The 18,506-nt window shown below is 38.2% G+C and overlaps 1 protein-coding gene across 10 annotated transcripts in view; it reads left to right on the top strand.

The window, feature by feature from the left end:
• The window catches only part of LOC106094859 (uncharacterized), a 150,505-nt gene that overhangs the window by 38,952 nt on the left and 93,047 nt on the right, over nucleotides 1–18,506 (top strand). For 2 of the 10 annotated variants that reach the window (XM_059370877.1, XM_059370871.1), the window contains exon 2: nucleotides 2,353–2,552. The exons of 6 other annotated variants lie outside the window; for them this stretch is intronic. The gene's annotated coding sequence lies outside the window, so the exon portion shown is untranslated. Of the gene's footprint in view, nucleotides 1–2,352; nucleotides 2,553–14,824; nucleotides 14,843–18,506 lie in introns of those variants that run through there. 2 more of the 10 variants (XM_059370872.1, XM_059370878.1) reach the window with 2 other exon arrangements.

Raw genomic sequence — 18,506 nt, 5'->3', positions numbered from 1 at the left:
GATTTAGATAAAGGCACTTATATTGTTAAGCCATTAATCAAGCGATATACTATATTCGTAGCATGGTATTTCTCTAAAAGCTTTTTAATTGTCGAAAATAAATATTCCAAGGAAACTTTTGTTCCATATAAAGTAAAAGAAGGCGCAGCTGAGCGGGCCCGGGTCAGTTAGTGTCTTATAAAACACAGTAATGGTGTATAGGTATCATAGAATAGCAGCAAGCCTCTTTAAAATGAGTGCACACGTTAGACATGAAGTGAATGACACGCTCACAACTTATACCAGCTATCGTTGTTGACGCTTACGACTCTAAACCACCAAAACATGAAATACCATTTTATGATTCGTTGAGCAAGTAAGTTTTTTTGCTAATGAGCATAAAATGATTGATGGTTGTATTTTACGTTTTGAGCAATACTCACGAGACTCAACTGAATAGATGACATTCACACACACACAGATATCGTTCAAAATGAGCATTGACATTATTGAGCGTGCTTTGTAATGGCTTGGGTAACGAAAAAATGGAAATAAGGAAGCAGTGTTGCCAAACATGTTCAAAAAAAAACTACCAAATCTTCAACTAGCCGACCGCAGTTTACAATTTCTTAAAATTTACTCTTAAGACAAAATATTGATATATTCTCTAAAACGACAAAATTTTGATAACATTTTCCCAAAGATAAAAGTTTTGATCAATTTTTTTCGAAATGACAAATTTTTACGCTGTGCTACTAAAAGAAAAACTGTCGATCACATTGAAAATCTACCAAAATCGGTTTGGGCAGTCCATCTGACCAAATCCTAAAATTTACAATTCCATCCGAGCAAATTTAGTAGAAAAAGCCCAAAACGGCAACACTGAATGCGTGTGACTTGGCATCAACGCTACCATGAAGGGCTGAACATTGTTGATCTATGTGTATTTGCCGTTTGTTTGTCTGTTTGTGGCATTCCTCTGCTTGCTTTGGCTTCCCATGGCACTCATCTGTGTTGTGCTCATTCGCAAACAACAAACTATGTCCGACACTCAAATTGAAAAGCACAGCCACTGAACGATTGATGAAACATTCGATCAACTCTTGCTCTCTGGTCATATGAAGAGCGTTTCCAGCTTTCATTGTTTTGATGTGGCATGCATAACAGGCACTTGCTTTGGCACAAGTGGCATTTGAGTGCCAAATTTAGGAACTCATGCAATTCTCTGATAGGTATATTCATAAATCCGAATTAAAAAAAAAAAAAAAAATCAAGTAAAAGCGTGCTAAGTTCGGCCGGGCCGAATCTTATATACCCTCCACCATTGATCGCATTTGTCGAGTTCTATGCGCGGTATCTCTTTTTAGACAAACATAGAATATTTAATAAGAACTGTTATGCTATTGGACCTATATCAAGTTATAGTCCGATTCGGCCCATAAATGAATGCTGAACAATGTAGAAGTCATTATGTAATATTTCAGTTCATTCGGATAAGAATTGCGCCTTGTAGGGGCTCAAGAAGCAAAATCGGGAGATAGGTTTATATGGGAGCTGTATCAAGCTATTGATCGATTCTGACGTTGTTATACACGTATGTTGAAGGTCATGAGTTGACCTTGTAGGTCATGAGTTGACCGTTGTACAAAATTTCAGCCAAATCGGATGAGAATTGCGCTCTCTAGAGGTTCAAGAAGTCAAGATCCCAGATCGGTTTATATGGCAGCTATATCAGGTTCTATACCGATTTACGCCATACTTAGCCATAACAAAACAACTCATGCAAAATTTCAGCCAAATTGGATGAGAATTGCGCGCTCTATTGGCTAAAGAAGTCAAGATCCTAGATCGGTTTATATGACAGCTATACCAGATTATGAACTGATTTCAATCACACTTAGCACACTTGTTGAAAGTGATACCAAAACACTACGTGTTAAATCGGATAAGAATTGCGCCTTCTAGAGGCTCAAGAAGTCAAGACCCAAGATTGGTTTATATGGCAGCTATACCAAAGTATGGACGGATTTGGCCCATTTACAATACCAACCGACCTACACTAAAAAAAAGTATTGGTGCAAAATTTCAAGCGGCTAGCTCTACTCCTTCGAAAGTTAGCGTGCTTTCGACAGACAGACGGACAGACGGACTGACATGGCTAGATCGACTTAAAATGACATTACGATCAAGAATATATATACTTTATGGGGTCTTAGACGAATATTTCGAGTAGTTACAAACAGAATGGCGAAATTAGTATACCCCCCATTCTATGGTGGAGGGTATAAAAATTGTTAATTTTAATAATATACATAAATAATTAAAATACAATAAGACAAAATTATTTTCAATGATTTTTTATTTTGGTTTTAGTAACAAAACAATAACGATTTGATGGCAGCCTTCTGTCCTTCAATGCCAAATCGTCAGCTCTTTCACTCTTTCCTATGGGTGATCCGGATCGTGAAAGGACGAGGCTATTACTGAAAGGAAGTAGGAAGGAGGTCAGTATAGCTTTTGGTACCATAACGGGACTCATAGGACTACGGAATCACTTATGCAAAATCGGTGCGGTAAGTGATAGCATGTGGGGACGATAATGAGACGTTGGAGCATTTTCTTTGTCATTGCCCGGTTTTCGCAGCTAAAAGAGATCGGTACTTAAGTGGGCACACTATACAAGACATGAACCAACTTAGGGGAGTGGCTTGGAAAACAATTAAGGATTTTCTTTTTCGAGGTTATTTATTTTTATATTTAGAGCGCACAACAAGCCGATTACTGGTTATGGTGTTTGTCCATAGTGGCATGGGGCGAAATAATATCTGCACCCTCTTTTCAACCTAACCACCACCTCACGGGGAAATGAAATGAGTCAAATTGGCCCACATTCGTTTTACACGTGAAGAGGTTCTAGTCCAATTGAATGTCATCTGCAAGTCCCTTTCGGCCCTTATGCATAGATGATTCGGATCCTTATATAAAGGGTGATTTTTAGCTATTATCTTTTAGGGAAAACTGGTTTCAACAGCTTATGCACGTTTCGTGTTTTGACTCACTGTCACACATCTCCACTTTGGTCTATAATTCAACCATGCATCGTCTTACAAACGAACAACGCTTGCAAATTATTTTACCCACCACCATAGGGTGGGCATATACTAATGTAGTCATTCCGTTTGTAACACCTCGAAATATTCGTCTAACACCCAATAAAGTGTATATATATACTCTCGACATTCTGAGTCGATCTAGCCATGTCCATCTATCGAAATCACGATAGAGGCCCAATGTCCAAAAGAGCGTAAGAAAGAAGAAGAGTTGGCTTTAGACCGCAATTCGAGATAACGAGTGACAAAGTTTAAAGACACAGCATGTTTGGATTGAAGGGGTAGAACATACGATATTTCGTATTTCTTTTTATTCCAACATTCGGTTTCAAGTGAAATAAGAAGAAGACAACCCCTAATAATTCACATTGAAATGACGTCAATCAAAGTTGAAGTATGTAAAAATGAATTAAAAGAAATTGTCATCGTCATTGCTGTGGAGAAAAAAGGTAAATGGAAAGATTAAATAGTGGGAGACACCTTGAAAGTTGGTGTTAGAGATTATAAAAAAAGGACAGAAGATCAAGGCGCTATTCTACGTTCGGTAAGTGAAAAAAAAATCGTCGTGCGCTGTTAGATTGTTTCAATAAAAACTTTGTGGTTTTTACAGAGAGACGAGACACATACGGTTGGAACTAGAAAGCATCTTCCTTCTCTTGTTCCTATGGTATCATAATAGGGGAAAACGTGTAAGTGCGTCTGATGGCAGACTGCCACTTAAACCTATCCTAACCCAAGCTTTCCGGGAAACAAACTTAACCTTCCCTAGGCCAACAAAGAACAATGAATAAGGACGGAGGAGGAGCACACAAGTTATAGTCAGATTCGGGGCTCAAGAAGCAAAATGGGGAGATCGGTTTATATGGGAGCTGTATCAGGCTATATATCGATTCTGACCATATTGCCTGCCCATGGGATTGATTGACAACGGTGGTTAACCCCTTCTAATGCTGATGATGATAATGCTGATAATGATAATGAGAATAAATCGATAGCACCGTCCATACAATTAAATGTTTAAAGATTATTTCATGCAAATGTTGACCGTGATTGCGCCCCCAATGGTCCATTAGCATAGTTCAATTTTAGTTTACTCTTTCCAACATTTCAGCCGGTATCACGAAGAAATGCTTCAATGTTGTCGTCCAATGCGTCAATTAAAGCGGGCTTGTCTGCAAAGACATGTGTTTTTTTCATAGCCCCACGAAAAATAGTACAAAGTCTTTAATTTAAGCACAAAGTAAACATTTATATGGCACTTATTTTTAACTAAACACAAGTTACACCTAAAACCACTGCTTTGGTAGTTAATCGTGTATCGATTGACTGGGGTCAATACGACCATTTAAGTGAAAATAGGTCGAATTAGGGGGGTGATAGGTGGTATGGGATAGCTGTAAGCACCACACAGGCGAGAACATAGAGGTCCAATTTGTGGGAGAGCATGTACACTGAGCGACAACTCTTGCCGATGAAGACTCCATCGGTTTAATCCGGTGCGTACAAGCGGCTGCCGTGGGATTGATGGTATCGATATGTTTCTGCGCCATAGTGGATTAAAGGGGAGTGAGGATACACCCAGAAAAAGTTTATACCAAATTTGCTCATTTCAGTACTATACGTTATTGATAGTAAGCAACACCGTATGGTAAAAAAGCAATACCATTTGGTATGAATGAAACATAAAGTGGTTAGTATAAATGATAGGTTTCAATACCAATCTTTTAATATTAAACCGTTATTGATTATTTCACCTCCTAATGTACCAAACGAAAAACCATGGAAAATAACTTAAATCTTTTTTTAATTCGATTATCAATGTAAAAAATTACAAAAAGTAATATTACATCGTGACCAACCAAAATTTTTTGTTTTGAACAATTGATTCCATATCCATTGATTCCCAGAGTGGTTTTCAAATGAATATACGTACATAGCAGCGCTTTCGAGTATTTGAGCGGGTTTTTACGCACTCAAATTGTATGAAAACATTTTATTTATTGGTTGAACTAATATTTTATAATGGCAACAATATTTAAATAAATGTAAAAAAAGAATATGAATTTGACGCCATCAATTCTTAACAGCTTCCTTTGTCTGGTATTGAAGTGATAGCAAATGGTATTAAAAATCTTTGCCAATGACGCGAACAAAATAATACCAGGCGGTATTGGCAAAGTGCCGTCATATATCGGCATAAATCTATTATTTAACCTTCAACCCATGGACTGCAGCGGATGTGTTGCATTTAGTCCTTCGTTAAGTTCTTTTTGAGAACCCGTAGCAGCCCGCACCCTCGTGCAGGGTTCAGGTGAAGGATTTTTGCCAGCCTCCTAATTTATCTAATAATACTGTACTTTCTAAAGAGTAGAGAATACAGCACTGAGGGGATTTTTATGTACCCTCAAAAAAAAAATTAAAAACACAAAAAAACAATAGTTTTTTTTAGAAAAAATAAAAAAAAAAATTAAATTAGTTCATTTTCAAACTTTTGTAGTCTGTTTTGGGTTTTCATTCCTATTTCTGATTGGGCAACAATTACCCACCTATACTCTACCTAATTTGGTCACAAGTGACCAAATATTGCAATGATTATTAAACGTTGCACGTTCGCGACCTACCTATAGAATAAATAATTAGAAAAACAAAAACAAAAACAAAAATAAATAAAAATTAGATTACTTAAATAAAAATCGCAAAGAAAAAATCGCAAGTTAAGAATATAAAAATTTATGTATTAAATTATTGGATGAGAAAAAAATCTATAATTCAAATATACAAAAATAGAAAATCATCCAATATAAAAAAAACAATATTCATGATTTCTTCTTTGGGAATTGTATTTTTATACCCTCCACCATAAGATGGGGGGTATACTAATTTCGTCATTCTGTTTGTAACTACTCGAAATATTCGTCTGAGACCCCATAAAGTATATATATTCTTGATCGTCGTGAAATTTTATGTCGATCGAGCCATGTCCGTCCGTCTGTCCGTCCGTCCGTCCGTCCGTCTGTCTGTCGAAAGCACGCTAACTTTCGAAGGAGTAAAGCTAGCCGCTTGAAATTTTGCACAAATACTTCTTATTAGTGTAGGTCGGTTGGTATTGTAAATGGGCCATATCGGTCCATGTTTTGATATAGCTGCCATATAAACCGATCTTGGGTCTTGACTTCTTGAGCCACTAGAGTGCGCAATTCTTATCCGATTGGAATGAATTTTTGCACGACGTGTTTTGTTATGATATCCAACAACTGCGCCAAGTATAGTTCAAATCGGTCCATAACCTGATATAGCTGCCATATAAACCGATCTTGGGTCTTGACTTCTTGAGCCTCTAGAGTGCGCAATTCTTATCCGATAGGAATGGAATTTCGCACGACGTGTTTTGTTATGATATCCAACAACTGTGCCAAGTATGGTTGAAATCGGTCCATAACCTGATATAGCTGTCATATAAACCGATCTTGGGTCTTGACTTCTTGAGCCTCTAGCGTGCACAATTCTTATCCGATCAGAATGAAATTGTGCACGACGTGTTTTGTTATGATATCCAACAACTGCGCCAAGTATAGTTCAAATCGGTCCATAACCTGATATAGCTGCCATATAAACCGATCTTGGGTCTTGACTTCTTGAGCCTCTAGAGTGCGCAATTCTTATCCGATAGGAATGGAATTTCGCACGACGTGTTTTGTTATGATATCCAACAACTGTGCCAAGTATGGTTTAAATCGGTCCATAACCTGATATAGCTGCCATATAAACCGATCTTGGGTCTTGACTTCTTGAGCCTCTAGAGGGCACAATTCTTATCCGATTTGAATGAATTTTTGCACGAAGTATTTCGTTATAATATCCAACAACTGTGCCAAGTATGGTTGAAATCGGTCCATAACCTGATATAGCTGTCATATAAACTGATCTGGGGATTTGACTTCTTGAGCTTTTAGATGGCGCAATTCCTATCCGATTTGGCTGAAATTTTGCATGACGTATTTTATTTTTACTTTCAACAACTGTGTCAAATAAGGTTCAAATCGGTTCATAACCTGATATAGCTGCCATATAAACCGATCTGGGATCTTGACTTCTTGACCCCTAGAGGTCGCAATTATTATCCGATATGCCAGAAATTTTGTACGACGGATCCTCTCATGACCATCAACAAACGTGTTTATAATGGTCTGAATCGTTCTATAGCCCGATACAGATCCCATATAAATCGTTCTCTCTATTTTACTTCGTGAGCCCCAATGGACGCAATTCTTATACGAATTGGCTGAAATTTTACACAGGTCTCCAACATATAATTTAATTGTGGTCCGAACCGGACCATATCTTGATATCGTTTTAATAGCAGAGCAACTCTTTTCTTATATCCTTTTTTGCCTAAGAAGAGATGCCAGGAAAGAACTCGACAAATGCGATCCATGGTGGAGGGTATATAAGATTCGGCCCGGCCGAACTTAGCACGTTTTTACTTGTTTCATCTAATTGGGACATTCGAGACCCACCTAGTGCACGGAATTACGAAAACCGAAATCGAATTCGCGGACTAACTATCAGAAATTTTCGCAAACTACCTCATTTTGAAGAACGCGAAGCGAATTTTCGAGACCGCGAAGGAACATTTTGCGACAGCGAAGAAATATTTTGCGACCTCGAATGGACATTTGTACGACCCCCAAAACCGATGTGTTAGCGACCCCAAAGCCGATGTGTTAGCGACTCCCAAAACCGATGTGTTAGCGATCCCCAAAAACCAATGTGTTGGCGACCCCCAAAACCGATGTGTTGGCGACCCCCAAAACCGATAACTTCGACGTATTAATTAGTTATTATATGATAAGCTACCCTACAATACAAAGTTTTACGACGGAAGAGAATGAAATTCCTTTTGGATTTTTCTTCTCTCCATCTCCTTTGCAGTTGCTACCGAAAGAGCCTCGGGTATCCATTGTCCTTTATTGCGCAAAAGGACCATGGTGAAATGGTCGAGAATTTCCAATCTGTGGCCACAACAAGGATGTCTTTCGTCAAAAAATTCAGGTGATATACATTTTATCGCCTTCAGACTTTCATCCATGATTTTTTTTTTAATTCCCACCATTTCAAGATTGTTTTCGAGGATGCGAATAAAAGTCGAAACGTGTACAAGAATAACTTTATAGAATTCATCGCTGGGATTTGAAAGACGCAAATCCTCAGTGTAATTTCGCAAAGCAATAAAGTTTTCTGACACTTCGCTTATTTTGTCGGCTTTTGTCAAATCTTCGTGGCAAGTGCAGTTGGGGTGTCCCTTCTTCATAAGCCATCGTTCATTGTAGCCGGCAAAATACCTCAATGCTCCTTCTTCGTTGACCGATAAATCTGCCAAGAAGTTACCAAATCCGTAGTTTTCATCTGCGGATATGGTTTCCACCTGGCGTTGCTAATTTCATCTGCAGATAAAGTATCTGCAGAGATTATAATGGACCCTTCATCTGCAGACAAAGTATCATGAGAAACTTCATCTGCAGATATCGTATCCATTGTTTCGTTCAGCAAAAGAGCCTCATTCTTATCAAAATTAACAGATGTATTCTCTACATTTTGAAGAGTTTTTAGCTCATCTGCTGGTTTATTAACAACGCAGTTATCACCCAAGTCTACCTCACAATCTAACTCATTTAAAACTGGCACTTTGCAGTTTAGGTCTTCATCTCCATCTTCTTCACAATTTGACAATTCGCTTCTCAATGCCATTTCATCGAACAGCAGCATTGCATAGCGGTCCCTCTCTTCCATATTGGCCGCTAACTCCTTTAGGCCTCTTACCATAATGGGCTGAATTCCGGGCTTCAAATGTTTCACGGGGATCCATCTACGCTGGCAAGGGAGCTTGAAATCTTCTTCCTCTCTTAAATATTCCATGGCCTTTGGACATTTGAGGTGAAGAGCGGGGTGGTTTTGAAATGGCATTTGCAAATATGCGCGCGCCTTGTGTTGCGTTCGAAACATCTACGCTATTCTCGCATAAACTCTGCAGCGCTTTTTTATAGAGCCGGTTTTCTTCCGCAAGCTGCAGGACGCTCTTTTGAAGTTTTGCAACTTCCGCCAGGGCTTCTTGGGTCTTTTTTCGCTCAATCTCTTGCCCAAGTTTTGCTTTTTTGGCCATTTCCAATAAATTAGCGACGACTGGTGTATCCTTAAGGGGGCCCCGGTATTCCTTGGATGTACCTGGACGTACATCAAGTTCCTCTACATGGATATCGTTGGTAGCTTCTGTGCCAACGTCCATGCATATTGGCCCTTCGCTCATTTTCCGCTTCCGCTGCGCAGGATCAATGGCAGCTTCAAAGTTCATCTCGTCGCCAAGAAAATAAGTGGGGAAAGCAGATTCCACCAACTGCTGGCGTCCAACCATGTCATCCGGGAAATGACGTCCACAAATAAATATGACCCCGAGGTTGGCCATTGCCTCGTTTTCTCTTCTCGACATCTGTCGGAAATTTTAACATGGTGCGGGTGGAGCTTGTGGAGTCACAACCTCTAAGTGCACACGCGCGGATTCGCACTTTGGGGACCTTAACGATGAATTCGGACAAATATATGTCCTGATCGCAGTGGCCTGTTAGGAGAGGAAAGAATTACGAAAACAAAAACATAAAACATTCCACGCATGTAATAAAAAGAAAAAATGCTCATGCTATAAAAAATATATTTTATGCGTGTATGCATATATATATATGTATATATATATATATATATATATATATATATATATATATATATATATATATATATATATATATATATATATATATATATATATATATATATATATATATTTATATATTATTAATGATAAATAAGTGCATAAATAATTAATAGTAATAATAAATATTAATATAATAAATAATAATTAATAGTAATAATAAATATAAATATAATAATTATTAAATATTAATATAATAATTAATAATTAATAGTAATAATAAATATTAATATAATAATTAATAAATAATTAAAGTAATAATAAAATTATCTTTATTTTTGAAGTGTTTAAAAACACTTAAACCAATTTATTAAAACTAAATTAAAATTAAATTATTTAAATTAAATTTAAATTACTTAACTTTAATTTCTTTTTGCTTCCGCAAAGACTCACCTCAAATCATGGCGTACTTACTTCTTTAAATTATATGTGACCCATGAAGGGCTTTTGGTTTTTTTTCTTTTTATTTCTTTTCCCTAACCTTTATTTAAGATAATGGTTTTAAGTGCATTTTAAAAAAAAAAATTTATTTTTGTTTTTAAAAAATACAAAAATAACAGTACCTAAAATAAAAATACATTAAAAGAGAACAAAACATAAAACAAGACAAAATGTTGTTGCATTCCACACAAATGATTGCACACATGTTGCTGTAGGTAGCTGTTTTGAGCAAACAATGTTAACAGGGAAGATCATGGAATCAGGAAGACCATGCCTCTATGAACATACATCTAAGCCAGTAATCTGATTGTTGTGCTCTCCAAGTACTAAAAAGTTACCTCGAAAAAGGAAATTTAAGTTAGGACCTCCGTGTTACTTACAAAAACTCTAATTGTTTTTATACCATGCCCCTAAGTTGGTTGGTTGGTCGCGTGTGTACATGATGTGGCGGTTGCCGTTAAGGAAAAGTTTTTCGGCACTCATACGCAGATATACTTCAGGAAGCCCTATGTCCCTACATGACATCGAAGTGCGTTAACGAAAATGGTCTAAGCATAACTTGTATAAGAAGGAAGTACTTCTTTTCAGCAGAAGATACAAGCTACCCAAAGTGGCACCTGTCTCCTTGGAAGGAGAGAGTGGTCTATTTGTGAAAGTGTTAAATATCCTCGTGCTTTACTGTACAGAAAATTGAACTTCAAATCAAACATTTTAGGAAACAGGAAAAACAAACAGGAAAGGCAACTTTTGCTCCATACACCTGCAAAAGTTGGGGGTTTAAACCGCGAGTCATTAACTAGGTATATACTGCAGTTATCGGACCTATAATGATATATGATGTTGTCGACTAGTCGTCTATTTGCACAGCCACACTGAAGACGACACAGTCTGATTTACTAAATTTAATGCTACACCTAGGATTGCTCGACTATCTGACTCCCGGATATTGGGAAAAAAATAACGGAAAATCCCGATTTTTGGAGTTTACACAAATATTGTACAAATCAGAAGTAGTATATGTATGAAAGCGATTTGTCATCAATGGAGCGAAGTGCATTTTTGTGCAATTAATTTTGAATATTTGAAACAGTCGAGTTAGGTTCATCTTTCCATCCGTGTGTCTATCTGTCATTTCTTCGTCTGCCTGTTTGTTTGCTCTAAGGACACTACTGGCTTCTACATCAGTGCCAAGTTTGTGACACATGGGTTAAACTTTCGGCATGGTCCTCATATAGACCATTTTCTAGATTTAACATATTATTATCGAATTTCAGTACACATCGGCCCTGACTTCAGTGTAGCCCCTTTTGTTAAATATCCAGATAATGCTCTAAGGCCTGCAACGTGTAAATATACTTTATAGTAATGATATTTTGGGTGGATCTTGCGATTCCTGTCCGTCCGTCAGCCGATCGAAAACATGCTTACTTTGGAAGTAAAGCTAAGCACTTGCAATTTTGCACAAATATTGATTTTTTTAGCGATTTGTGTCAAGATTTCGGAAATGGTGCTTTGTTACCAATTTCTACATCCAAAGACTGATCTCCCATTTGACTTTTTAAGTCTCAATTTCTAGCCGGTTAAACCATAAACCAAGCAAGTATATTACAAATCGGCTTATAACTGAACATATATATGTGGTTTAGTATATCCCAAATATCCCATTACGGAACAAATCAGAGGAGAACTAATTTCTCGCAATATCAATTGAGTGCTGCCCGATTCAAATTTAAGCTCAATGATAAGGGGACCTCCTGTTCTATGCCGAGTCCGAACGGAATGCCACTGAAAAGTTGCCAGTATTTATTGAGGGGATAACCACCACTGAAAAATATTTTAAGGTGTTCTCGCCGGCAGCATTTGAAACCCGGGCGTTTGGGCACGATAGGCGGTCATGCTAACCTATGCATCACGGTGGTTCCCATATCACCTTAATTTTAAATGGCTATGATAATTTGTTCAAAGAACTTGGCAAATGCGATCTGCGGATAAGGAAATATAAGATTCGACCAGACCGAACTTAGCTCGTTTTTCCCTTTAAAAAACAAAAAAAAAACAAGTAAAAACGTGCTAAGTTCGGCCGGGCCGAATCTTATATACCCTCCACCATGGATCGCATTTGTCGAGTTCTTTCCTGGCATCTCTTCTTAGGCAAAAAAGGATATAAGAAAAGAGTTGCTCTGCTATTAAAACGATATCAAGATATGGTCCGGTTCGGACCACAATTAAATTATATGTTGGAGACCTGTGTAAAATTTCAGCCAATTCGTATAAGAATTGCGTCCATTGGGGCTCACGAAGTAAAATAGAGAGAACGATTTATATGGGATCTGTATCGGGCTATAGAACGATTCAGACCATTATAAACACGTTTGTTGATGGTCATGAGAGGATCCGTCGTACAAAATTTCTGGCATATCGGATAATAATTGCGACCTCTAGGGGTCAAGAAGTCAAGATCCCAGATCGGTTTATATGGCAGCTATATCAGGTTATGAACCGATTTGAACCTTATTTGACACAGTTGTTGAAAGTAAAAATAAAATACGTCATGCAAAATTTCAGCCAAATCGGATAGGAATTGCGCCATCTAAAAGCTCAAGAAGTCAAATCCCCAGATCAGTTTATATGACAGCTATATCAGGTTATGGACCGATTTCAACCATACTTGGCACAGTTGTTGGATATTATAACGAAATACTTCGTGCAAAAATTCATTCAAATCGGATAAGAATTGTGCCCTCTAGAGGCTCAAGAAGTCAAGACCCAAGATCGGTTTATATGGCAGCTATATCAGGTTATGGACCGATTTAAACCATACTTGGCACAGTTGTTGGGTATCATAACAAAACACGTCGTGCAAAATTCCATTCCATTCGGATAAGAATTGGGCCCTCTAGAGGCTCAAGAAGTCAAGACCCAAGATCGGTTTATATGGCAGCTATATCAGGTTATGGGCCGATTTGAATCATACTTGGCACAGTTGTTGGATATCATAACAAAACACGTCGTGCACAATTTCATTCTGATCGGATAAGAATTGTGCACGCTAGAGGCTCAAGAAGTCAAGACCCAAGATCGGTTTATATGACAGCTATATCAGGTTATGGACCGATTTCAACCATACTTGGCACAGTTGTTGGATATCATAACAAAACACGTCGTGCGAAATTCCATTCCTATCGGATAAGAATTGCGCACTCTAGAGGCTCAAGAAGTCAAGACCCAAGATCGGTTTATATGGCAGCTATATCAGGTTATGGACCGATTTGAACTATACTTGGCGCAGTTGTTGGATATCATAACAAAACACGTCGTGCAAAAATTCATTCCAATCGGATAAGAATTGCGCACTCTAGAGGCTCAAGAAGTCAAGACCCAAGATCGGTTTATATGGCAGCTATATCAAAACATGGACCGATATGGCCCATTTACAATACCAACCGACCTACACTAATAAGAAGTATTTGTGCAAAATTTCAAGCGGCTAGCTTTACTCCTTCGAAAGTTAGCGTGCTTTCGACAGACAGACGGACGGACGGACGGACAGACGGACGGACATGGCTAGATCGACATAAAATTTCACGACGATCAAGAATATATATACTTTATGGGGTCTCAGACGAATATTTCGAGTAGTTACAAACAGAATGACGAAATTAGTATACCCCCCATCTTATGGTGGAGGGTATAAAAATGATCCTTAAAACATCCGGCTGCAGTAAATTATTTGAGATTCAGGTGTAAATAGGTACATACACTACCCACAAGAGACCACATGCTACTCGCGTATGCTGACGCACAGTTGGATAGAACCGAAAAAAGTAATAAAAACCAGCAAGGAAGGGCAAAAGTCGGGCGGTGCCGACTGTATAATACCCTACACCTACGCTATAAGTACAAGGTGGGAGCTATATCCAATTCTGAACCAATTTTGATGGACCTCTGCGGATGTTTTTAGATGGGTTATTTAACAATCCGTATCAGAGTACGAGCAAATATGTTCAAACTGCAATTACTACGGTTGACAAATGACAACATTAATGCAAATTACCAAAAATCTGACGAACGTATATCTGGGAGCTATATCTAAATTTGAACCAATTACGAGCAAACTTCTCAGATATTGTAGCAGTAGTCGATGAAACCATTGTGCAAAATTTTGGCAAGATTGGTCAATAAATGCAAAATCAGGCGATATACATATATGTCAGCTATATCTAAATCTGAACCGATTTCCATGAATTTCACCAGCAATGTCGAGAGTCAAGAGAAAATCCTTCCTGCCATATTTCGAGAGAATCGGTCAACAAATGACCAGTTGATTGCAATATTACTGCGAATCCGACGAACATATATATGGGAGCTGTATCGAAATCTGAAGTAATATTTTTCCAATTTCAATAGACTTCATCTCTAGGACTTCATCTCCGAAAAACATGCCTGTACCATGCCTGTGGACATCGCCAACAATTCCCTCCAGCCAGGCCTGAAACGCTGAATCACAATTTGCGATTTATTGACCAGGTACAAACCAACTGACCGGTCTGTGGTAAGTTATGCTACGCAAATGTATCAGTTCTCGTAGATCAACAGACGCGATACCATTCTTTTAGAACGACCGCCTCTCATTGCATGTAAATAAATTGCATACCAGAGTAGTTCTGGCTCAATTACAATCAGGCAGATGCAGCCGCTTCATCTCTTAAAGAGTAAGGATTGATGCCGGCGTGCAATATGTATGTCCCGATTGTGACCAGGGACCACACGACACACGTCATCTGTTTAACTGTCCAGCCAGACCAGAATGAAATCACCCCACCTGGAGTTCCCGAAGGTGGTGTGATATCTCCGGCACCGCTTAAACTCTACCTATCCTCCATTCCACCCTCTCCAGACGGCAAAAGATCGTATCATATGCGGACGATTGTACGACTTAGCATTAGCCCCCCCAACTATTGAAATCTGAAGATATCTGCCACTAAATCTTCAGCCACATAGTTCACTGCAAATACGAGTGAGGTGAATACAGAGCTGACTGTGATGGTCGATTAAGAAATGATGGGTGGTGTTATGGGGGATGGGGTAGCCGTTCAGTGACAAGGCCCTGAAAATATATATCAGATTCGTGGTTTACTCTCGAATATTTCTTATTACAACCCCATACTGGAATTGTCAGCAAATACGTCCTATATGGGTGGTGTTATGGGGGTGGGGTGCCCCATACATACTTTTTCCCGAATATTGATATCAGATTCATACTTTACTCCCATTTGAGCCCAATATTGCCATGGTCAGTAAATAACTCCTGTTTGTGGGTTGTTTTTGGAAGGGCCCACCAAACACTTGGTTCAATATTTGGATATCACATTCGTATTCTACACTCAATAACTTTTATTTAAGCCCCATAAGGGGTGGACCACCAGAAATTCGGTCCCAAATTTGGATATCAGATTCATGCTTTACTCGCAAATACCTTTCATTTAAGTCCCATATTGAAATGTTCGGTAAATATGTCCCATACCAAATTTTTATACCCTCCACCATAGGATGGGGGGTATACTAATTTCGTCATTCTGTTTGTAACTACTCGAAATATTCGTTTGGGACCCCATAAAGTATACATATTCTTGATCGTCGCGACATTTTATGTCGATCCAGCCATGTCAGTCCGTCTGTCCGTCCGTCTGTCTGTCGAAAGCACGCTAACTTCCGAAGGAGTAAAGCTAGCCACTTGAAATTTTGCACAAATACTTCTTATTAGTGTAGGTTGGTTGGTATTGTAAATGGGCTATATCGGTCCATGTTTTGATATAGCTGTCATATAAACCGATCTTGGGTCTTGACTTCTTGAGCCTCTAGAGTGTGCAATTCTTGTCCGATTGGAATGAAACTTTGCACGACGTGTTTTGTTATGACATTCAACAACTGTGCCGAGCATGATTCAAATTGGTTCATAACCTTATATAGCTGCCATATAAACCGATCTTGGGTCTTGACTTCTTGAGTCTCTAGAGTGCGCAATTCTTATCCGATTGGAATGAAATTTTGCACGACGTGTTTGGTTATGATATTCAACAACTGTGCCAAGTATGGTTCAAATCGGTTCATAACCTGATATAGCTGCCATATAAACCGATCTTGGGTCTTGATTTCTTGAGTCTCTAGAGTGCGCATTTCTTAACCGATTGGAATGAAATTTTGCACGACGTGTTTTGTTATGACACTCAACAAATGCACCGAGTATGGTTCAAATCGGTCCATATTTTGATATAGCTGCCATATAAACCGATCTTGGGTCTTGACTTCTTGAGCCTCTAGAGTGCGCAATTCTTATCCGATTGGAATGAAATTTTGCACGACGTGTTTTGTTATGATATCCAACAACTGTTCTAAGTATGGTTGAAATCGGTCCATGACCTGATATAGCTGTCATATAAGCCGATCTCGGGTCTTGACTTCTTGAGCTTCTAGAGGGCGCAATTCGTATCCGATTTGATTGAATTTTTGCACGAAGTATTTTATTATGATATCCAACAACTGTGCTAAGTATAGCTCAAATCGGTTCATAACCTGATATAGCTGCCATATAAACCGATCTGGGATCTTGACTTCTTGAGCCTCTAGAGGTCGCAATTATTATCCGATTTGCCTGAAATTTTGTACAACGGATCCTCTCATGACCATCAACATACGTGTTTATTATGCTCTGAATCGGTCTTTGGCCTGATACAGCTCCCATATGAATCGATCTCCCTATTTTACTTCTTGAGCCCCCAAAGGGCGCAATTCTTATTCGAATTAGCTTACATTTTACACAGGTCTTCAACATATAATTTTATTCTGGTCCAAACCGGACCATATCTTGATATCGCTCTAATAGCAGAGCAAATCTTTTCTTATATCCTTTTTTGCCTAAGACGAGATGCCGGGAAAAGAACTCGACAAATGCGATCCATGGTGGAGGGTATATAAGATTCGGGACAGAACGAGGGTACTTACCTAAATTCAGGGTAGGCCTGGATCCCTTGCGGAGACGACGCTTTAGAAAACAATCCGGCTCAAAATGTCTACCACATAGCCGTGTACCACTATGAACTTCATTTTTATTAATACGCAGGTTAGCGCACGAGTGATCCATATCGTCTTTTGGAAACATGACGAAGTGGATATCCACTTCGCCAAGTTTCCTCTCCCGCCGGCACAGTACGAACTTCATTATTTTTAATTGATTCTCAAACGCACTGAGAATTTTACTTACTTTTTTATAAATTCTCGACCGCACTGAGAATTTTCCTTCATATAATAATGGAAATTTTGCGCGATTTCCATTGACAGCGCGCCAAATGGATAGCTCTCTCCTAGAAAGAGATTTATACAAGAGAGAAATTACTTTCCCCAAATTTCCAACTGTTATAGGGTTTCATTCTACGATGGAACCCTGTAACACTCCAGAAAATTGGAGTTTATGAAAATTTGGAGTTTATATACGTTGCTCCATCCAGTTAAGGACACAATTTCATCCATTACCGAATATTTAAATGAATTACAGTAAACGGATGAAATTGAGTTTTTACCTGGATGTTCTGTTTCACTTCACACTAAAACACTTCACTAAACTTTTTATTGAACATTTTTAAATTTTCTTAATTGTTTTTATTTTTGAACTTTTTTACCAAATACGACATTAACACACAAACACACGCGACAACCGAAACCTTTTTTTTCCAATTTTTTGCACATAAAGTGATTAAATTTAAAGGAAATTAGATTGTTAATCTAAGTCCCTTTAAATTAATAAACAATTTTCTTTTTTTTAACATTTTAACTCGCGACGACCGAAGTTTGTCACCCGTAATAAACCGGCAGTTTTCACTATTAAAATGATTAAATCCAAAGGAACTTAGACTACAAATCTAATTCCCTTTAAATTTAATCATTTTTTTCACATTAAACAAAAAATTAAATTAAAAGTTAACAAATAGCACAAGCGACACGAAAAAAAAAAATACTTTGCGTTTTAAAAACCCGAAATGAACTAAAATTAAATCACGATGAATTAATAACACAAAGTGAAATACAAAAAAATGTTCCAAAGAATGGGAAATCAAAACAAAAAAAGAAACAAGTAAAAGCGTGATAAGTTCGGCTGGGCCGAATCTTACATACCCTCCACCATGGATCGCATTTGTCGAGTTCATTTCCCGGCATCTCTT

This window comes from Stomoxys calcitrans, chromosome 1, assembly GCF_963082655.1.
Source record: "Stomoxys calcitrans chromosome 1, idStoCalc2.1, whole genome shotgun sequence".
Lineage (NCBI taxonomy): Eukaryota > Metazoa > Arthropoda > Insecta > Diptera > Muscidae > Stomoxys > Stomoxys calcitrans.
Note: the sequence above shows the minus strand (reverse complement) of the source record. Positions and strands in the feature narration are given on the sequence as shown.